The sequence below is a fragment of the Protopterus annectens genome, chromosome 1.part1 (assembly GCF_019279795.1).
Source record: "Protopterus annectens isolate FY-2018-M chromosome 1.part1, PAN1.0, whole genome shotgun sequence".
NCBI classification, from domain to species: Eukaryota; Metazoa; Chordata; order Ceratodontiformes; family Protopteridae; genus Protopterus; species Protopterus annectens.
The window spans coordinates 1,320,110,389-1,320,134,358 of record NC_056726.1 but is presented as its reverse complement, the minus strand read 5'-3'; the positions used below and the strand labels follow the sequence as shown (position 1 = coordinate 1,320,134,358).

Below are 23,970 nucleotides of genomic sequence, written 5' to 3'. Positions count from 1 at the left end.
TATTCTAAGCTTTTCTTCCTGTGCTGAGATTTTTAGTTTGTTATTTGCAATAGTGCAATAGCCTAGTGTGTTCTAATATTGTGCATTGCTTTTATCACGTCTATCTTTCTGAGTATATATTCTTCTAATAGTGACACTTCTGGTTCATTGTGGGTGATGCCATTTACAATAAGTTATGTGCATTGTTGTGTATCTCCCATGAGAATATGGACATAACTGTAGAAACCTTTGGGGTGGCATGCAAAAGAGAAATTAGAACAGTTTGCCTGCTTGTCTCTTTTTTATTCAAAGGATGGAATGATGTTCTAGAACTGGTGAAGTATTCCACAATTCCTTTGGAGACACAAACACAGAAGAGTAGCCTGACTACAGGGCACAGCAGTCAGGCTAGGCTTTTAGGTGACCTTTGAATATGGTACTGCATTAGGATGAAGATGGTGATATTCCTAGGCCATGCCTCATTGCAAGTAGTGGCCTATGGACAAACACCAGCATGCGATGGTAAGGACACAGTATAACCTATTCACCTCTGAGTAATGCTACTTACTCTGATTTGCTGCCTCCTGCAGGAACATGACTGTTATCGGTTACTAATCTAGTGTTCTCAGAATGGTCATATTGCAAGCATTAAGAGAGCTATTCAGTAGAGCAGATTTGCATTATTAAGCAATGGGGTAAGGGTGGGGGGTTGTGGAGACTATGAATCCAGACATCCTTCCCTAATATAAAAATCAATTTGTGTGGCTTTGTATACAAGGTAACCTGTCTAGAAATACCACTCAATCTCTCTATCACTATTTGCTATAGAGATAATGTTCCATGCCATAATGGAAGAAATCTCTATCATGTCTTCATATGAGGATTCACTTTGTTGTATCTTTACTAGAATTTTCTTCACATTTTCTTCTTTTTAGCTTATTGACTATACATCACCATTGTAGGAGTTATGTTAATAAACCTGAAAATTTTTAATAAGTGCTAGCAACTTTTTTTAATTATTAAAAACCAAAGGCACTTAATAGCTCTGACATTTTCATAACACTTCACAGGCTTCAGAAGCAGAGGTTAAAGTTATACTTGTTCTTAATGGAAACATTTATGTTTTCTTCTGTAAAGGCCTTTATTTTCCTGACTGCCTTACCCAAGAACTGTCTGTCATAGGGATATCAAAAATTACCCCTGCTTTTCAGTAGGGCTACAGTGTATATATTGCATTTTACATTTGTTGCATTAATGTACCATCGTGAATTGCCTCTTTCCACATTATTTTGAAAACATCTATCATTTTCTTTACATTTTCTTCCCCATGACAAAGAGAAATTTATGTGTATAACCCCTGTAAGGATTGTTCACTGTTGCTGGTCTCCAAAGTGACATACAGAGCCTCTTCTGTTCCATAGTCATATAATGCCACTTGTATCCACTCCTTATAAAGACAGACAAGTTTTGGTTGTATTTATTCATGTTATTTGTGTTGCCCTTGCACTGGCCAAGTACTCAAGGAGCCTCAATCCTCTTCACTGGCAACAGTGAGGGACGTACACAATGGGAGGATGACAAGTGCACACACAGTAAAGTACAATTTCCCTTAAGAGCACAAAGAGATCACAGTTAGTCTGGGACTGGTTTCTGCCTCTTTCTCCAGATCCCCAATAAGATTCCCCACTGGCACAGCTATAGGGTTAAGATCTCAGCCGAGTGGTCAAGCCAAAACCTCCAGCAACCCCTCTGTCCAACCAATGTTTCGTGTCCCTGCCCAAGTAGCTGGCACACACACACACACACACACACACACACACACACACACACACACACACACACACACACACACACACACACACTTTGAGATTTGATTTATATACAAACACACAGACACTCCTGGGGAATGCTGGCACAGGTTTACTAGCTATGCCCCCTTCTGCCCAGATTATAAGGTAGTTATCACCAATCCTACTGTGTAATTGTCAGAAAGATATCTAATAATGTGTGTATTAGTAATATGCTTAGTGCATTTAGAGCTTGAAAAGGATTAACACATTTATTCTATTTCATACTGCATAAATCTGTACAAACTGCAGATGCTTTCTGACCTTGTATTGTTAGCTAAAATCTTGCTTGTGCCTTGGAAATTTACTGAGAAGCAAATGATTCCTGCTTATGTTAGGAAAATAATGAATAGAACAATACTACTTGTATGAAACTTAGACAATGAGTTCCGCTTGTGCTGTGAGAAAATACACAGCTGTAGAAGCTATAGATAATTAGGACAAAGCCTGCTTGAAAATATGAACTGCAATCAGCATTTGCTTGTATCTGAGTTAGAAGAGTACCTTGAAATGTGACACTGTACAATAGAAGCCTGTAAACGGATTAGTGCCCACCAAGGCCAGGTTGTTTTTCTCAAAAGTTTCTCACAAATCTAGTCATGTCAGCAGAAAATCTGAGTAACATCTGCTGTAGAACAATGCTAAAAGTTGTGTTTATTACGTCAGCCTTAGAAAGCCATGTCTTGTAAAACAGTATAAGAATAAGCATACTTCCTGTTAGTAGTTAGACAAATCCTTGTATTTGCATGTTTTTGTCTCCTTGCAGCAAGTTATTAAATGTGCCTTAACTGAACCTTACGTGTATTGGTCTTTGACATTTTTTCCTTTGATAGATTGGTCCTTCGGACCGGAAACCCTCACTTCGCCTCAGATCAGACAGGCCAGGTGGCTTGAAACCGTACGGGGAAGAAACCACATCAGTTCTTCTTAGTTGAAAAGCCCTCCGACTGAATTGTCGTACAAAAGAGGCCAGCCACTTTCTGATCTGCGACTGAAGGATGGGTTTACTCGAACCAGGTGATCAATCACGAAGGCTCAGGTAAGGTGAATCTACCTTGTTTTTTTTTTTCTGTTTTAGATCAGGGACTAGATTTGTATTTATTTTGTTAAGACTTTGTTTATACAAGTCAGGGACAAAAAGATTACTGTCTTGTCATAGATCAGGGAAACAGAGCAGATAGGAAGTCATTCTGAAGAGACTATAACAAAATCAGTGGTACCACGTTAAAAATAAGGAGTTACGTAACGATTAAAAGGGGAGAACAAAATCGGTAATAATTGTACAAAAAGATCCCAAAATCTGCCGTTAACCGAAGACGCGAAATACATGCAGTCACAGCGTGCTGATAATATTAAATACTACTCAAAATGGGTTAATAAGTATGAATTTGATGGTAAACTAGAAAAATCCTCGTTTGTCAAACTTGTCAAACAGCTTAAAACCGATTCTAAAGGTCGGGTAAAAAAGCAACGTCAATTAGGAATTCCTCAGGCACACAGGTGGATTGAGGAAGTAAACCGAAGGGAACAAAAGAATAATAATTCAAAAGCAATATTTTGAGATAAGGAGGATAATAACTTAGTAATAGCATCAGCCTCTCTGCCTCCCTTACCAGAATATGAAGCAAGTGAACAAGTTAGTCCACCCCCGCGATATCCTGCTGTCACTGTAAATTAAGACACTACAAAAGCAAAACCGTTTATTAGAGATCCATCGAGACCAGGTCTTGAACACGGGCAGGAAACTCAAAAGGGGACATTGAGTTATATCAAATGGGTAGGAATTCACAATCTATGAGTGAAGAAGAAATATGCCCACTTATAGAAGTGCCTAATCCTCAGGCAGGACAAGAAGGTCAGGAGCCAACTATTCTAGTGTATAGACCCTGGACTCCAGAAGACATCTGGAAAGCCACTGAGGGAATTCCCCATCCAAAAGTTAATTTTAGAAAGTTCTTAGAAGATTTGCAAGGAATGAGGCTAAGTTATAATTTAAACGGAGAAGAGGTAGAAAAAGTAGTCAGATAAATTGTGGGGCCAGATTGGCACATGATTAGTGGTGACTGGAATCCCTGTGACGCTGCGTTCAAGCCCCTCCCACATAGCAGCGCAGAGCTAGACAACATGGAAGCCTAGGGCAGACTGGACTTGCATTAATCAATGCATCCAACAAGAAGGCGAGACTGTTGACAGATATTATGCCAGACTGTTAGAATGTTTTAATAACCACTGTGGAATGCAGGTTCCTGAAGATCAGACACACGATTCCCCATATGAGCAGCAGTTAAAGAATGCATTTTTGAAAGGCAGTATTGCACCCATAAGCAGTTTTATTACAAAGCACATGGTAGATCATCGTACAAGCAGGTTACAGTCATTACTTGAATATGCTAGGCATGCCGAAAGGCATTTTAATAGCAAAAAGAAAAAGAAAGCCCATGTATTTTCTGTAGAAGATGGAGCAGAAGTTTATGTAGTACAGTCCGGGAAAAAGGGCAAGAGAAATGCCCAGGGAAACAAACAATCTGATCAACGATCAGAGGACTTTGAAGGGTGAAAGAAATGGGGTGAATGTTTTAAATGTGATAAAAAGGGACACTTGGCAAGGGATTGCAAGAAAAACAAGAAGGCAACCACGGAAGATAAGGAGGGTGAGGACTGACTATATGATAGTCAGGAATCACTAGAAGGGGATAGCAGAGAAGGGACAAATGAGAATGTGATAGAGGGAGTAGAGAATGTGACAGAAGAAATAGAGGAAGTCACGGATAGTGAAGAAAATGAAATATTAGATTTGGCTTTATTGAGCTTAGAGCTCTATTTAGCAGACACGAAACCAGAAGTTACACTCCTGGTAGAAGGGAGGGAAGTCAGATTCTTGTGTGACTCAGGGGCATCACGGACCCTGATACATCCCTCCAAACTGCCAGAGAACTCAGAGTCACCTGATTACATATTAGTGAAAGCAGCTAATGGACAGCTGTATCGGGAGGCCCTCTCCCATAATATTGTGATAACTGATCCTGTTTCAGGATTGACCCAGAAAAGCAAAATTGTTGTTTCTGCAAAATGCCCAGTAAACCTCTTGGGCAGAGACCTTATGCAGCTATTTGGTATAGCAGTAGTTCAGACTATGCAGGGTATGGAAGCACAGTGACAAATTGATACCTTTGCAGTGCAATCGGAGGGTGAAATGTTTTATTGGTACAGCCAGGACTTGATTACAACTGGTCCAGGGGCAGTGACTGAAGAGTTGATGAACGTAGCCATCAGCAAGTCCCCCTCCCTTGACATTGATAGACAACATTTGTTGCACTGTACTCTGTATTATTGCAACACACCAGGACCTGATAAGGAATATGAGCAAGTATTGTTTAGAAATTGTGCAAACAGATTGATATTACGTAATCTGTACTGGGACACAGAAGGGAACAGTGTAGCCAGCTGTTCATTGCCCCAGGAGTTCTTTGCACTTTATAAATCTAATCAATTACCACATGTTAACTTAACTAAGGACAAAAATGTAAAATGGGTAGACTTGGGAGAAAACGTCACGAGATGGGAAAAACAGACAGAGTTAGAACTGTCAGAACAGAGAATACAAATGCAGAAGTTGAATTGGATAACTCAGACCCACCCAGCTGTACACTTGCAGTCTAGCAAGGACAGCTGATTAGCACTCCTATTGAAGGAGGAAGAGAATGCCTTACAGAATATACCAGAAACTCTCTGGTCAACAGGAAAATCAGATGTAGGACTTATTCGTACAGCGGGACCAGTTACTATAATGCCAAAGTCAGCATTTAGACCACAAAAAAGACAGTATCCCTTAAGAAAAGATGCAGAGGTAGGAATCAAACCTATTATAGCAGCCTTACTTAAGGAAGGGGTACTGGTGGAATCTCCTGATTCACCATGTAACACACCCTTATTTCCTGTTAAGAAAGCGAATGGAGAGTGGTGTATGGTCCAAGATTTACAAGCTGTAAATGATGCAGTAATACCAAGGGCACCCACGGTGCCAGACCCACATACCCTGTTGAATGATTTAAAACCTCAACAGAAATATTTTTCTGTGGTAGATATCAGCAATGCGTTCTTTTCAATACCGATACACCCGGACAGCCAGTATTGATTTGCATTCACATTTCAGGGGAAAAGGTATACGTATACGCGACTACCACAGGGGTATTGTGAAAGTCCAACAATATTCTCACAAGAAATGGAAAGCAACTTGGTGGGATTTACCCCACCAAGAGGTAGTCAGATTTTGCTTTATGTTGATGATATCCTGCTGGCGGCCCCCACCCAGCAAGATTGTAAAGAAAATACCATAGCGCTATTACAATTTTTAGCCACTGAAGGACATAAAGTAAACAAAAATAAACTGCAGCTTTGGAAAAAACAAGTTAAATACCTAGGATATGTAATATCCAAGGAGGGTAGGACATTAGATGAGGACAGAAAAGTAGCAATTTTGCAAGCACCAAAACCCACTACCAAGAAGGAAATTATGTCCTTCCTGGGTACGACTAATTTTTGTTGGAGCTGGATTCCAAACTATGCCTTGGAATCTGCACCGATGACTAACCTGATTTATAAGAAGCCTATGGCAGCACAGGATTTGTTGCAATGGACACCAGAAGCAGAATTTGCTTTCTGCAAACTGAAACAGTTAATAGCGTCCTCATTAGTTTTGGGATTACCAGACTATCATAAACGTTTTTTCCAAACTGTAGATTGTAAGCAAGGTTATATGACATCAGTGTTAACACAGCAGCATGGGGGCAAGCAATGCCCTATTGCTTATTATTCATCACAACTGGACCCAGTGGCACGGTCTTTACCTCACTGTGTACAAGCAGTAGTTGCAGCTGCAATGGCAGTACAGGCTTCGGCCTCAGTAGTTTTGTTCCACCCTCTCACATTGAGAGTGCCTCATGCAGTCGCGATTATTTTACTGCAAGAGAAGGTAGCATATCTTTCCCCTGCTAGGCATCTTTCCTGTATGACTATATTGTTGAGCCAACCTCATATGACAATTGAGCGATGTACGACTTTGAACCCTTCTACCTTGCTCCCAACCCCTGCAGATGGCACACCACACAGCTGCCTGCAGGTAATTGAGCAAAAGACACTGCCTGGAAAAGATCTCACGGATGTCCCCTTGGATGATGCCGAGGTGACATACTACGTGGATGGCTCGTGCAAAAGGGGTCCTGCAGGACAGAACCTAGTAGGATATGCAGTAGTTTCTGATACTAACATTATAGAAATGAAATTTTTACCACATAATTTATCTGCACAGGCAGCAGAATTGATTGCCTTGACACGGGCATGTACCTTAGCAAAGGGTAAATGTGTGAACATTTTTAATGACAGCCAGTATGCTTTTTTTACTGTACATGTTTTTGCGCAACAGTTGAAAAATCGAGGAATGATAACATCTACTGGCAAACCAATCAATCATGCACAGTTTATTTTAGATCTTTTAGAATCTATTCAGTTACCTCAGAAAGTAGCTATTTGTAAATGCACAGCTTATACCAAGCAACAGGACAGGATTTCAAAAGGTAATGCGAGAGCTGATACAGCTGCAAAGCAGGCAGCTTCAGAAGCATTTCTTTTGAATGAGGAATTACAACCCTCTGAGATTTTAGACTTAGAAATGTTAAAGACAATGCAGACACTTACTACGCAAGCTGAAAAACAAAGATGGGTAAAACGAGGAGCAAATCTCGAAAAGGGACTGTACATCTCTAAAGAAGGGAAACCGATATTGCCATCTAATTTGTTTAGATATGCAGCTTTGTTGAGCCATGGGCAGTGCCATATCTCAACAGGGGGGATGGTACAGCTGGTGAACCAAGTGTTCACGACATATGGATTCTCAAACTACTCTAAAAAATTCTGCTCGGTATGCCATGTTTGTAATAAACATCATGCACAAGGGGCATTAAAGCCCAAGCAAGGGAGTTTCCCTACCCCACCGTATCCGTTTCACACTATCTGTATGGATTTCATAGAATTGAATAAATGTGAAAATAAGAAGTATTGTCTTGTCAGTGTAGATATGTTTTCCAGATGGGTGGAAGCCTTTCCGACTAAAAATCCAGATGCTGCAACTGTGGCCAAAGTTCTTGTTAAAGAAATCATCCCTAGATTCGGCATTCTGGAAAGGATCTACAGTGACAACGGCACACACTTCGTAAACCAGACCATACAACAGTTAAGTAGACATTTTGGTATTTCTTTAAAAAATCATTGTGCGTATCACCCACAATCTGCAGGGCTAGTAGAGAGGCATAATGGGATTTTAAAAAGTAAGCTAAGGAAGTTAATAGTAGAAACACTGAGAAATTGGGTGTACTGTCTGCCCCTGGCACTGTTGAGCATGAGAACTGTTCTGAATGCAAAAGGATTGACTCCTTTTGAAAAATTATTTGGAAGGGCTTATTATATACCTCAGTGGAAATCTCTCATGCCCGCAGACTAGGAAGCTGACAGTACATTAGCTGAGTTTATGCAAAACCTGTTAAATTCTAAACATTTGTTGCAGTCAAATTCTGTTTCAGATAAAGAACGAACCAGACCGTCAGAAGTGGCAGTGCCCCCTGGTGCCTGGATCTGGGTGAAGACAGTAAAGAAAAAGAACTGGGCGTCACCAAAGTGGGAAGGTCCATATCAAGTGCTTCTATCGACACCCACTGCAGTCAAAATTGTGGAGTGCGCCTCCTGGATCCAGCTGACGCACTGTAAATTAGTCAAAAACTTTGAAATGGACAAAAATCTTGTCACATGCCAAGAGTAAAAATGATAGAGTCCAGAAGAAACAGGAATGCAGAACAACCCTTTCCTTGGAAGTATTGCATAATCATCCTGTTAACTGTACTAGTGACAATAATCTTTTTGTTGTGGCCTTTCCTTTTCCCAGCCACACAGACTGAACTGAATAAACGTGAAGCGTTACTCATAGACTGGCATCCAAACTTTAACACTTACCAGGCAATTAAATATGTGTATGCTGAGACTTTCAATGTTTTGAATTGGTGGATTTGCACAGCTTTGCCGACAGCATACGGGGGGTTATTAATGACTACAGTCCCCTTAGGGGTCAATGAGACCTGGGAGAACTTGATTTATGATACCTCAACCATTACATCACAAGATAAAATAGCATTGCACTTGTCTGTTCCACAAAAGGGAACTGTGTGTTTTTACAACAATGATACTGTTCAGGTGGGTTGGAGCAATTGCAATGTGACTGTTCCTTATAAATGTTACACTAAATGTAACAATGTAGATCTTTATTGTAATACAAACTATGATTCATTTCTTGGATTGATGCACAAAACAATTGATGAAGTAAAACATAATTCTGTTCTTTATAAACAACTGTCTACAATTGATAGAAAAATGTTTCATGCAGGGCGAGTGTATATTCATAGCAAGGTTACTACTAAAGTAGAGGATTGTTATTTTATGTGTGGCAGAAAGGCATACAAATGGTTACCTGAGAATTGGTCTGGCAGTTGTTTTTGGGTTACCTGGTTCCGGCCATACGACACACTGCAGTTTTGCCTCGAGGAAAAATTTGAAATGTCCGAGAGGTCATCAAGAAACCTGTAAATCCAGTGGGACAAATCGATGCGCGTTGGAAAGACCATCATTCTATAGGCAAAGGACTGACACATATGGACTTGAGTGATAGCGTTATATCGTGGGCAGGCATATCACCAGCATATGGAGCAGTAAAATCGATCTGGGAGCTGAGAAAACTGTCGAAACTTCTCGAAGTAATGAGTAATGCAACTTTTTCTGCTCTCGAATTGGTGACTGATGAACTGAATGCTATGAGAACTGTAGTGCTTCAAAACCGCATGGCTCTCGACTTCACCCTAGTGGCGAGAGGTGGTACTTGCGCTTTAATCCAAGAAGAATGCTGTTCATATATTCCTGACCATAAACACGAGATAGACAATCATCTTGAGGTAATTCAGCAAGTGTCGGCCATGACCATACCAGGCCCAAACCCACTGACAGACTTTTTCTAGAAATGGTTTGGGGGGTGGGGTACAATCCTAATGAACATCCTGATTGCCATTTGTGTAGGAATGCTCCTACTGGGAGTATGTGTTTGTTGTGGTATCCCCTGCATGAAAAGACTGATTAAAGATTTTATAGACATGTCAGTTTCTGAAATCTTATATCAAAGTACTGAGTTTGAAGAGCTGTTAAAAGATTGAAAATGCTTTCATAAGTTTAAATTGAATGACTCTCTTAACTGCAAATCCTGAGTGGAAAAGGTTAGGATAAGAAAACAAACTGGTTATGCTTATTTTGAAAGTAGAATAAAAGTATTAATAGGGGGGGGATGTCAGAAAAATATGTATTAATGTGTGTATTAGTAATATGCTTAGTGTATTTAGAGCTTGAAAAGGGTTAACACATTTATTCTATTTCATACTGCATAAATCTGTACAAACTGCAGATGCTTTCTGACCTTGTATTATTAGCTAAAATCTTGCTTGTGCCTTGGAAATTTACTGAGAAGCAGATGATTCCTACTTATGTTAGGAAAATAATAAATAGAACAATACTACTTGTATGAAACTTAGACAAGGAGTTCCGCTTGTGCTGTGAGAAAATACACAGCTGTAAAAGCTACAGATAATTAGGACAAAGCCTGCTTGAAAATATGAACTGCAATCAGCATTTGCTTGTATCTGAGTTAGAAGAGTACCTTGAAATGTAACACTGTACAATAGAAGCCTGTAAACGGATTAGTGCCCACCCAAGGCCAGGTTGTTTTTCTCAAAAGTTTCTCACAAATCTAGTCATGTCAGCAGAAAATCTGAGTAACATCTGCTGTAGAACAATGATAAAAGTTGTGTTTGATTACGTCAGCCCTAGAAGGCCATGCCTTGTAAAACAGTATAAGAATAAGCATACTTCCTGTTAGTAGTTAGACAAATCCTTGTATTTGCATGTTTTTGTCTCCTTGCAGCAAGTTATTAAATGTGCCTTAACTGAACCTTACATGTATTGGTCTTTGAAGTTTTTTCCTTTGACAGTAATGTTGCTATTATCCAAATTGTAAGTGTGACCAAGATCAAGGCTACTTAGAAGGCCTGTACAGTGTCACCAAATACATATGCACATACTCTAATAGCTTAAATATGTCTCACAACATCAGCCAAAAAGATAGCTTTAAATATATTTAATAATAAGTGATACAAGAACAAGATAATACTCAATCAACACAGTAACCACCGAGTTCAGAATCACATTAAATATTTTAAAATAACATTGCAGGACAGTCTCAGATAAATACAGAAAACATCTAAACTAATCTTTACTACATTCCTAACTGTATCTAAAAGAAATTACTGTATCCTAGACTTACTTACAGAGCAAGGCAAATGCAGAAGTGCTGATGATGGATGCTTCTAGGTCCAAGACAAGATACAAAATGCACAGTCTCTGAGAGAGTTCCCAAATTAATATAAAAAAATTACTGTTGGGTTAGCCTGAATGACATCACTCTGTCAACTGCCTTCAGTTCTCAGGCTAACAGAAACTTAAAATTTAGCATTTCTCTGTGAAAAAATACATATCTCTCAGATGTTTGCTCAGAACTAGAACTCATAAAACAATTAAACATGTTTACATTTGAAACCTAGTAATTATTTCTGTTTCAAGACAACAGGAAAACTTCTAGCTCTAGACACGTGTCTACTTGCTGTACTGAAACTGAGATAACACAATCATAAAACACTTTACTTTTCAACTTATTTTCTTGAAGTTTTGCAAGTTACTCTGTATGTTCCAGCTTCTGCTATTAAAACATACTGTACATTTGCACAGGTATATAATACTGTACATTTGCACAGGTATATAGTTTATACATATTTCTGTTCTTTTCCAGTAAGGTACACTGTGGTTACATTCTTGAACCCCAGTACATAACATACAGTTCTCTTACATTTGTAAGACAAGCATATGAATCATATTACTATTTACAAATGACATATGATTATTTACAAAATTCCAGATAGCTGGGCTGGCAGTGTCATATTATTATCCACTCTTCCTCAAATGCAACATGTGTACCTTATATGTTTGTATTATAGTCCTTGTTCTCTGTGTACCATGTTTCATTTATTATCACAACATCAAATTATTATTCTTCCAGCAATACCATTTGATCAGTTTTGCTTAAGATTATAATTTATTGTACCTATTACTTTCTTTTTTAAGTAAATGTGCCTCCTTTTTATATTATCTGCATGTGTGTTATACATTGTCCTTTTCTGTCCATTAAACATGTGCCTTCTATTGTTTCAAATTGCCATCAGTGGAGCTAGAGTCACTAACTACTTATATTTTGTCAAAGTACCACATAATTTTAAAACCACACACACACAAACAATAATTCCAGTTCTTCAAACTGCTACTAACTTATGCTGTTGATCCCCTTCCCCTAGGTCACTTATCTTTAAATAAAAGTAATCTCAAATGTTCTACCCTGAGTAGCTGATCCTGTAATCCTGGGTACTTCCTTTTTCTTCCTCCTGAAATGGCATATGGCTTGACACTTGGCATACATCCATCTCTGTCTGTCTCTAGTTATCAAATTTACCCTTCGTAAAACAATGGTGGATGACTTTAGGAAATAACGAACAAACAATTATCCACCACAGCAATGGAAGAAAAACAGTTGCAGCAAATACGAAAAGAAATCCTTTATTGCCACAAGATACAGACTTAGCGCTTTCACCAGTAAACTGGTATCCTCAGAGTCTGTTCTTACACACTTCCTTCCACATTAAATACAAACCTTACATCCCCAATCAACCAATTAATCACTTAATTAAACAATTTTAACCTAGCTCATCATTTTTTAAAAAGATATATATATATATGTATAAAATATCTTATATTTTTTATTTTTTATTCATACCAATTATCCATGTTGTGTGTACAATCAATTTAATGGTTATGTAATAAATGTATATATATATAATTACAAATAAATTCTAATAGAATATTAAGTTAAACCAATAGCTTCTCATATGTTGTATTCACTTGTGTATTTAACTAGATTTTTACTAGGATTGATGTATCCATTTGTAAACAATTATTTGTGTGTGTGTATGAAAAAATGAAATAAAACTATTATTACAACCAAATGTATACCAAAAAAATATATATAACCTTCCTCATACTTTTTTCATCTTCGTGTCCCTATTCAATAATTAAGGAACATTTTAATTCTACTGTGTTGCATTATATTATTGCAGCCCTCCATTTTAGGTGGGGTTTTAAGGAAATATGGTCATTAAGGCCGGGGTATTTGGTGGCATTGAGTCTTATTTGCCACTCTGTTTCCAATACCGCCACCCTATTATTCATATCTCCTATTGATGATGGCATAACCCTGTCTATAATAAAAAACAAAAACTTTTTAAAGTTATTACAAAACCTACTGTGTAAATAGAGAGCATTATGCTCATCTTTGTTCTTAATACTTCTAACATGCTCACCTATTCTCTCCGTAGTTTACGTGTTGTCATACCAATATAATAAGCCTCATGACACACAGGATGCCAAATATCGCAACACTTGGTGTTGCAATTACAAACACCAGGGCATGCCAAGGTGGTAACCCTCACATGTATAACCACCTTCTGCTATAAATCTACACACATTACAGTTCCACATTTAGTCATCCTAGATTTAATGTATCCTTTGTTTTCCCTCTCAAGTATGTTTTAATATTCTTCCCCTACAGAACACAATTTTGGGGTTGTTCCCAAAATTAGCCTCATTTGTTCAGTGAAGCAATAGTTCCAATTCAACCTTACACTCTCACAGAAGTCTTTAGCCATTTCATTATAATATAACACAAAGGTGAGACTCTCTCTATCCTTTTCTATGTCTCCCAATTTGTACCTTGATTAGTTGTCACAGTTCCCCACAATTGAGTATAGGTATATACATTGTCCTTCTTTTCCTATAAATTTCTTTCTTCGTTCTCAATAATAATTTCAAGGGGTATCCTCTGTCAAGAAATAATCCGATGAGGACGTACATCTCCTTCTTAAAAATCGTATCAGAACTCACCAACCTAGAGAGTCTCACCATTTGCCCCTTAATAAGTCCCTTTCTTTGGTGGTAGGGGTGGCAACTCGAAAAATGCAGCATAGAATTAGAGAAACTAGGTTTCCTATAAATGTTGCTTGTTAGTTTTCCCTCCTGTTTAAAGATGTTGATGTCTAGGAAGTTAATCGATGTTGCATTCCAATTATGTGTAAATCTAAAAAACTCTGTGGCCTGGTTTAAATAAGCTACAAATTTATTTATGTCCTCCTCACTTCCTTTCCTGAAATGGCATATGGCTTGACACTTGGCATACATCCATCTCTGTCTGTCTCTAGTTATCAAATTTACCCTTCGTAAAACAATGGTGGATGACTTTAGGAAATAAACTGAGCTATCTCCAGTTACCAATGCCACATAGGTCAGTTTATAGAAAGAGTTGTTTTCAGCTAGACAGCATGGCCCATTGGCTGACCTCTCAATTACCCACTTTTTTACAGAACACTCCAAATTTTGGCTCATATTTTTTCCCTTTCTCTCATATATTTCATTTTCTGTTTAATCACTGAGGACTAGATTCAGTCAATAATGTCAGACAGTAGTTTCATATTCCATATTGTATATGTGAATTCAAAAGCAAATAATATTTAGAAATTGCCCTTGATTTTGTTCCTGTGTCTCCACTCCCCACACCCCCACATTATTTTTGCTTTGTCCAGAATTTCTGAGCAAAGGATTTGAAAGGAATGCCAAATGTGTGCTCTTCCCATTCCACAAGGACCCTTTTCCTGCCCCACACAATTAATATTCTTACTCTCTCCAAGCTTAGTAATTTGTGTTCTGTTTCTTAGTCTGTCATTTCCAATGCCTGTGCTATATTGTGTATTATATGCATATAAACTGTATGCAAAATCGCCACTGGAGCATTTGTTTTTCAGACCCCTTCTACAATTGGATTTGCTCATAGCAACAAGCTTGGATACCAGCATATAATAAATAAAATTACAGAGCAATCAGTGTAGAAATGCTTCATTCTCCTAAAAATTACTGTTACTTCAAAGTGGTCCTCACTGTCCTCCAAAGACACTACTGGTAATCTTTTCATAGGACTGAACTATCCCAGGCCAGCGTGTAACATCTGCAGAGGTATTTCTGAAAGGATATGACTGTCCTACTACTTTTTTCTCCCTCCAGCTATTATCCAGTTGTTTCCTCTTTTATCATTTTCTGGTCTGCAACTATGACCCTATTTATCGCTGTCTGGGAGAAGGTCCATGAAGTATATCAAAGCCCTTCCATGAGATGACCTGTCTTTTTTCTCTGTCCAGAGAGGTGCTGTACACAAGGCAACATGATAATATCAGGAATGTCACCCTGAAAAGTGCTGTTCTACAATCCTTTACTGTTCTAGTACCCTGTTAAGCATACTTAAGTAGCTTTTATCTATGATATGTTAGAACTCTAGTTAGTCACACACCCAGCTTATAACAGAAAGTTTTGTGGGTGCTTTGTCAAAGGTTTTATTGACTCCAAACAGGAAACTAATTTAGTCCTTTCAAGTCTTGCTCTGTAAAAGCAAAGAAAACACAGTAAAATATAATAAAAATACTATGTTCATTTTTTGAGTGTACTGTCCCTTGAACTATTTTATTTTCTGTAAAATATTATATGTTAAACTGTGGCCCATAGTTAGATTTCTGCAATACAAAATTGGTTTGTCGTATCAGCAGTTACTGTGGGGTTTCTTCACATCTTCTGAGGAACATTGAAAGTTATCCACAGTTAATGAATTCACATCCTGACCCTCAGACTTTCAATTCAAACAGTACAATCCATTTAAAAGAATCTAACACCATCTTACCCGGTACAGAAATGCACAATTACAATGAGACCAAAAAAAACAGGCTATCTTGCAACCTCAGAATATTTTGTTTTAACTTGATTCATTACTGAGCCATATACAAAGAGAATACTTGAGCTCTACTTTCTTGCAAAGCACTGCATACAACAAGAAAATAAAAACAACGGCATTATTTTCCAGCTGTCCAGGATCATGACTACCATCTTAATGTCACAAGTCCCATTCAAAGCCTAAGATTATTCCATTTGCAAAGGGCCCCTAGGCTGCCTCTCACAAATGAAATAATCATGACAGCCAAACAACTTGGGGATGTAGCCACAGGGAGTTCATAAGTAGTACCGTCCAGATCAGTCATAAAAGAATTAACAATATCAGGTGAATATTGTGGAGGCTAATGGCTTGCTGCAAATGTTCACTTAGGGAAGGAAGTATATCATTTAATTTTTTCTTTACTGTTTGTATATATATTCAATTCCTTGTCTGATAGCAATATAACCCTACTTTTTATATGAGAAGAAATGCTGTTAGGGGCAGTTCTGAGGTTTTACAAATGTTATAACAGCAGAAAAATGTATTATATATTATAGGTTCATAGGTTCATAGTTTACTACTAAGCTAACTGCCCTTGCGAGCCATTTTAAACCTAGCCAATTATCCCTTGTGAGAGTCAAGCCCTGCACCTTGTGTTTGTAAGACAAACACCTTAGCCTTTATAATAGCCAATATATTTTTTATTATGTGTAGTAATGACAGACTACGACATGCAAAATGCAGTACAGGGAGAGTAAATAGAGATTACTATGTTATAGTTTTGTCTACCATTCAAAACCTATACAAGCAACATGTACAGGAGGCTATTAAAAAATTCCACTGGCACAGAAGTTTTATGTTACTACAGCATTAAAATACAATAATGCTTTCAAGAAAAATTAGGGACTAAATGAAATGTTAATCAACAATAGGTTTTAGAGTACTAAAAAGTACACTTCAGTATTCTGTAATCAGCGATATGTGTCAGATTAAAAAGGTCACATTGATTCAAACAAACAGCATTTACATCTACAAAATAAAAAAAAATCATTTAGCTTGTCTTTGAATGTCTACTAGAGGAGGCACAAAAGATGTGCAAATGCAATCTGAGGGTCATGCTGCTCAACACTAGAAGTCTTAATCTCAAAATGTACTCGCTAGAAGCACTCCTTAAAATGGAGAACATCAACATTTTTGCTGTAACAGAGACCTGGTTCAAGGCAGCAGAAATCATCCCTGCACTTCCAGGCTGTAACTCATTCAAAATCTTTCGGCCCCAGAACTTGGACCAAAGCTCCAAAGGCAGTGGTGTTTCCATATTCATAAAGGAGGTGCACACCTCCAGACTGGTAGCCCAACATAATGTATCTGAGATACTTCAGGTGCAGCTAACATTGGGTAAGATGGCGATTCAGGTCATAGTCTGCTATAGGTCCCCAACCATGTCTCAAGACTCATACTCCATGTTCCTAAGCACCCTGGAGAATATTAGGGTCCAACCTAACACACTCATATTGGGTGACTTCAACTACCCCTCCATTAACTGAGAAAACTATTCATGTACCAATACACTTGCCCAACATTTCCTTGAATTCATTAATTCCAATGCCCTGGACCAGCTCATTCTTACCGCCACTAGAGGTAGCACCATCCTTGACCTGGTCATTACTAACATGGGCGATCATTGCCCTACACCAATAGTCAAGTCCTCCCTGGTTAGATCTGACCACAAAGCAATCACCTTGGAAATCCACATCCCTCCCACCCACAAAGGTAACCACCATGAACAACTTCTCCAAAGCTAACTTTGGGCTCCTAAAAACAGAGTTGGCTAACTTCACGGCACCCATGCAAATGGAGAATAGATGCATGACCGCAGAATCATACACCAATGCACTGTACGAACATGTACACAAATGCATTCATCTCGTCATACTCAATAGAACCAAGATGCTGTCCTCCAAAAAAAAGGAAGCCAATCTGGTGGTCCGCTACCATAAACAAACTCTACAACAGAAGAAGGAAAGTGATGCGGAATAAGGTGAAGTCCTAAGACTGGAAAAACTCCCTTATCAGTCTCAACAAAAAGTTGAGATCCCTCATCAAATCCTCTAAAGCTAGCTATGCAAACAGAATTGCAGCAGATAGTAAAGACAACCACAAAGCCTTCTATAGTTATATAAAGAGTCTCAATAGCATTACCCAGATTTGCTCTGAGCTACTGCACAATGGTGCCTCCTATACCGAGCCAAAATATATTGCTAATATACTGGCCAACAGATTCAGTGCCAACTTTACCCCCCCAAAGGACCAATCACAATATCAGTAGATTGACAGGCACCCAGTATTACTGCTGCACAGGTTAAAACAACACTGTCCAAGGCCACGCATACAGCTTCTATGTGACCTGACAATATCCCTGGCTGTGTTGTACATGAATTACAGAGTGAACTGGCACCTCACTTGTGTGCTCTGTTCAATCACAGCCTCACCTCAGGCTTTGTCCCTACCAAATGGCGCACTGCTACAGTCATCCCTCTCCACAAAGGAGGAGTGACTAAAGACCCTGGGAACTATCACCCCATTAGCCTGATGAGTCTGATATGCAAAGCTATGGAACACATCATCATGGACCTAATAAACAAGGATATAGGGAATATCCAAACTCTGGATTCCAATCAGTTTGGTTTTGTGAAGGGTAGATCATTCCTGCTCAATTTGGTCGACTTCTTTGAGTCCATCACCAGAGCTGTGGATGAAGGCAAGGTGGTTCATACAGCCTACCTTGATCTGACCAAGGCCTTTGATACCATTCCGCACTCAGGAATCGTAGAAAAACTCACTATGCTAGGCATCAACCCCTGGGTCTATATCACATTATCGAAATTCCAAAATGTCGAACACCATAAGCTTGACCTTGGAATCTCAAAATGTGATATATTTGAATGCTCAGAACAGCGAAGTTTTTCCAAGGGAAAAAATTTGCTGTTCTGAGAATACACACACACACACAGCATAAGCACACCAAAATGCATAATCCACACAAACACACTTCACAGAACCCTACACTAAACCATACATACACTACTAGCTATCCACTTACCTTAACCCAACCCTAACCCTAAGGTCCCTAACTAATGCATACTCACCTTACCCGCTCTCTAACCCTAAGGTCCCTAACTATCGCGCACTCACCTTACCCTCTCCCTAACCCTAAGGTCCCTAACTATCGCACACTCACCGTACTCACTCCCTATCCCTAAGGTCCCTAACTATCACACACTCACCTTACCTCGGTCCATTCGCACACTTACCTTAACCTGGTCCATCACCTTCACACCACAGTCTAGGAAATAGTGAAACCGCAGAAACAGTCCACTGAATACTTTCCCTAGGAAAATATTCAGTGTTCTGCAGCTTTGCTATTTCAAGCGTTCGCAAAATAGGGGTCAATATTATAACATTCGAAGTTTTAAGACTTCGATGTTATAATATAGACCCTTAACCCCTATATCACTAGGTGGATTGCAAACTGGCTCACAGATAGAACCCAGACTGCTGACCAGTCATGAGTAGAGTCCCACAGGGTTTGGTCCTGAGTCCTCTCCTGTTTGGTATCTACTTCTCTGAAGTCCAGGTCAAAACAAAGGGACTCTGGCTGACAAAGTTCACAGATGATTGCAAGTTGGGAGCTATTATTTACTCCCCAAGTGATGTTGACATCCTACAGAAGGGCCTCACTGAGTCCAACGACTGGTGTCAGAACCATGGCCTTAGGCTCAATGCCAAAAAATGTGTCGTCATCCCCTTTTAGAAAAACCTAGTTCCCATCAATTACCACATTGATGGCAGTCCACTGAACACAGTAGGCGTTATAAGAGATCTGGGAACACAGGTTGAAAGCAACCTCTCTTTTGACCACCACATTGCCACTGTGGTCAGAAAGTCATTATATGTGACACATCTCATTACTAAGGGTTTTGCATCCAGGAAGAAGGAGGTCATTGTCTCCCTCTACTTTTCCCTCATTAGGCCAGTCATCAAGTACAATGCCCCATTTGGCATGTACCTCATTAGACACCTGCAACAACTGGAGAGGCAGCAAAAGTACCTCACAAAGAGGATCATAGGCCTTAAACACTTGTCCTATATGAACAGACTCAAAAAAACTCCAACTATTCTCTGTCTCATATCACCTACTTAGAGACGATCTCTGCTTGACTTACGAAGCCATGTCTGACCCATCTCTGTTAGAAATGCTACATCTAAAGAAATCCCAATCACTCCACACCACATGCTCCAAATACCTCAACCTCATTACCACAATCAACAGAAATGCTGAAGGGGCAGGTTCAGAACCCAGAGACTGCCCAAGCTATGGAATAGACTTCCCATACATGTCAAGCAGAGCACCTCACTCGCCCTCTTCAAGAGAAATCTTGATGAGTGGATGGGAAATAGAAAATTCACCCCAGGGATCACTCCAGTGGCTCTACTCGACAGAGGCACTGGGAACTAAGGTTGGGTGGCACAATGCCAGGGTAATCCCCTGGCCTAGGCTTGTAAAGGCTCCAGGGCCATTAGCCTAGTACACGCCTATGAACCTATGAACATATGTAGCCAGAACCTAGATGGTGTCTGGAAATTTGACATTTCCAGTGTACAAAAAGAAGAAAAGGAGTCTCGCAATGTTTTCCCTCAGAATGAATATTAAATCTGGTTTTGTGATGGGAATACTAAATTTAATCATGTTTTGTTTGCTTGACTTGTCTTTAATCTAAATTAAGAAGTCAAAAAGCTTCAGGAGGTTGCAGTCTCAAAACAGCAACATTCCTAAGATCAAAAAAGCCCCACTGACTCCCAATATGGGGACAAGCATCCATACTCCCAATATCATACCTTGTCAGAACTTGCACAAGCTTGGAAAAGAGGGGAAGTTGGAACAATAAACTCCACAATTCAGTCAATTAGCTAAAGGAAGTGTGTGACCTTGCTGTTTTGTCTTTGTGAGACTTGTTGTTCTGGGCCATAACAATGAGATGTTTTCCATTTTTTTTTACCTCGTGACATTGAGAAGGTTTCTCTTTTGTTACACCGTGCATTAGACAATATGGTCTACAATGTTAAGCATACAGAGTAATGAAGGAAAACCCAGGCCCTGTGTAGAAGGTATGCTCCTGTATATAGCCATCTATGACTCAAGCCCTACATTTTGATAAAGTGCCTTCAAGCTTAACTAAACTGTGCCCCATATATACAAACTGTTCTGGAGCAGCACAGACCAGAAAAGGTAGCAGCAGCACCCCCATCTGGTACCACAAACCTACAGAATAGAACCAAAAGGAATGTAAATGATAGAGAAAACCAAGGCTTCTATAATCCATTATAATGCCATCTGGAAAAAGGTCCTACCTTAAAAGCTGATTTTGCAGTACACCTTGATTACCTGAAGAAAACCAACTCAGTATTGGAAACATTAGAAAAAATATATTGTCTGCAGGTACAGTTTGTCTGTACCTCGAGCCATACTAAGAGAGTTTAGATGTTGCTGACAGATTGTAGGCAAGCTGAAACAAAAGTATAAATAAAATAAAAGTATCCCTTATATAGCTATATCTTGATCTTCAAAGCAATATCGAGCACGATATCATGTTGCAACATCAATCAGATGCATTTAGCTGCAAATCCAGAGAACTGAATTCAAATCTCACAGTAACAATTTAGTTCTAATAACTATACTCCTCACAACCCAAAGTACTAACAGAGCCTGCACCAACCAATAAACTCAGTCCTGTTTCTACAGTGTGCATAAACACATCCCTCCTCTGGTGACAATATATTTGACTAAACACATCAGCTAAGAAAACCCCAAATCAGTGATGAGTTACTTGGTGCTCTACATCTCTAGGTCCTGGGGGTGGAAGAAAACTATGCATTGGTACAATCTGCCTGGCTCAGTCATACCAAATATTTCAGACTGATGATTAAAATTCTACAGTGCCAAAGATTCACCTGCCAGTGGTGTACATTGCATTCCAGTTGGAGTATAAAACCTAATATCCCATACCAACAAGTTTGCTAGTAATAAAGAAAAGTAACACATGCCATTTTTAATCACCAATATGCAGAGTAACATAAAATGAAACACATTAACAGGATTGCTCCCATTATTCTAAAAAGGTAAGGCAGTTCATGTTAAAAATGCACAGTATAATAGCAATGAACCATGGCATATGCATATTTAATTCATATTTAGGAATTTAGTGTATGCTTTATAATTAAATTTCTCCCATGTGAGTAAAATATGACTCATATCTTTCAACATCTTAGCACAAGAAATCTGAACAAAGCTAAAAATTATGGGACATAAAAACCCAAAAATAGGAACAGATTTTTAAATATAGTTCTTATAGACATTGAAAATTGCTGGAATAATAGGTTTTGTGTTAGTGTGTATTTTTATAAAGAATATGAAGTCTTGAACTCAAATATCTGACATTATTTAGTGATTTCAGTCATTGATTATTTGCCAGAAAATCATGCATTTTGTGAGGAGCAGACCAAAATTATGAGGCAAAAATCTAGGCATTCTGTGAAAATATGGATAGTTGAGAGGTATGATATTAATTGTGCTGCCCCAGCTATGATACATTGCTTATGTACAGTACGAAAATATAGCAGGTTAGTATATGGTAGTTGTTACTAATAAATGTGAAACTGCACTCTTTTGAATAAGGGTGATCTTTTTGTCCCCAAAGTGAAACAACCTCAGAGCTAAACATATTAAGTACAAGGGTATGATGGGAACCCCTAGCAAAAGTAGTATGAGCTCCGTATGCCCTCACAGATAAAACTGCAGGTAGCATTCCACTTTTGAATTCCCTTTATTTTAAATGAACTCAGGTCATTTGCTCCCACATCAGAGAACACTAATGATTAGTGTAGCATATCAGTTGAATTTCTGTTAGCATTTATATTAACAGCAAAAAGAAGATTTTTTTTTTTTTGCTTAAAGAAAAAAAAATGTGCTGACACCCCCTCATTTATGCCCCAGTTTAGAAACACTTCAAAATGATGTCTACACTGTATAACATTTGTGATGTTGTCATATCTGCTGCCTGAAAATATTAGGAAACTGGAACTGTTATATGTTTACTGTTTTTCCAGTATAATATTTGTTTCTAAGCAGTAACTACCTAAAATACTTACAAACACGGACAGAGAATTTATGCTTGCAGCCAAGGCGGCATTCCCATCCATTTACTTCCTAGCTTGACGAAACTCATGGAAACAAACAAGATCAACAGTGTTAAACAGGAAGTTAGTGAACGTAGCTGTAACGCCACACATTCATATTTGTACATACTGTAATGGCATCAAAACTGCCTTAAAAGGGCCAGAGGGAAAGTGAGCATGGCTTATGTGCAAAGCTAGTAAGTAAGGAAAATATGAAACAGCACGAGTTAGAGTCAGGTCAGGTAAAGTGAAATACAAATGTATTCTCTACTCATTTTTACCAGCCTGCATCTGTGGCTGTCCAATCTTCAAAGTAAGTTTATATTTCTGTGTCACTCAAAGCTACTGATATGGCCTAGATTGACCTCATCTGAAAAAAAAACACTAAAGTACCATTTGTCGTATATTCAGTTTATTGAATTTTAGTCATTCAGCAGTTTTTAGCACTGGGGGAAATGTGTTGAAGAAACTGACACGCACAGCTACAGATAAATGTAGAAGCATTGATATTTTTTAACTGAAGGAAATAACTTTTTTGCTATTAAGTTTGCAGATTCTAATTCATATATTTTAGCCTAAATAAAACATGAAGAATTTCTTGTATTAATATTCCCTGTGCAATAGTGAACACAGTTTGTAAAAATAAGTTCTAATACTTGTTCATACTGTAAAGCCACTGTGATGAATATGTTTAATCAAAATTTAGCAGATTAGGAATCTCTGAGGTTCTAAAACGCTAACATTTATTCCACTTCATACTATTATAGATACTGCAATTTCATCATAATGTTATGGCTACTCACGAAAACTTTAATAAGCGTGGGCACCACTCGATGAAATTTTAATCAAAGTTTCTGTTGTACTGCTTAAGGTAAGTTCTCTGCATTTTCAGTTTTTAGGTCATATAAGGTACAT

The 23,970-nt window shown here is 38.6% G+C and overlaps 1 long non-coding RNA gene across 2 annotated transcripts in view; it reads right to left on the bottom strand.

Annotated features, from left to right (window-relative positions):
* Positions 1-23,099, bottom strand: part of LOC122810239 — a 531,132-nt gene extending 508,033 nt beyond the window's left edge. For both annotated transcript variants that reach the window (XR_006366069.1, XR_006366070.1), the window contains exon 1: positions 23,029-23,099. This is a non-coding gene — a long non-coding RNA (uncharacterized LOC122810239). The remainder of the gene's footprint in view (positions 1-23,028) is intronic.
* Positions 23,100-23,970: the final 871 nt, after the last annotated feature.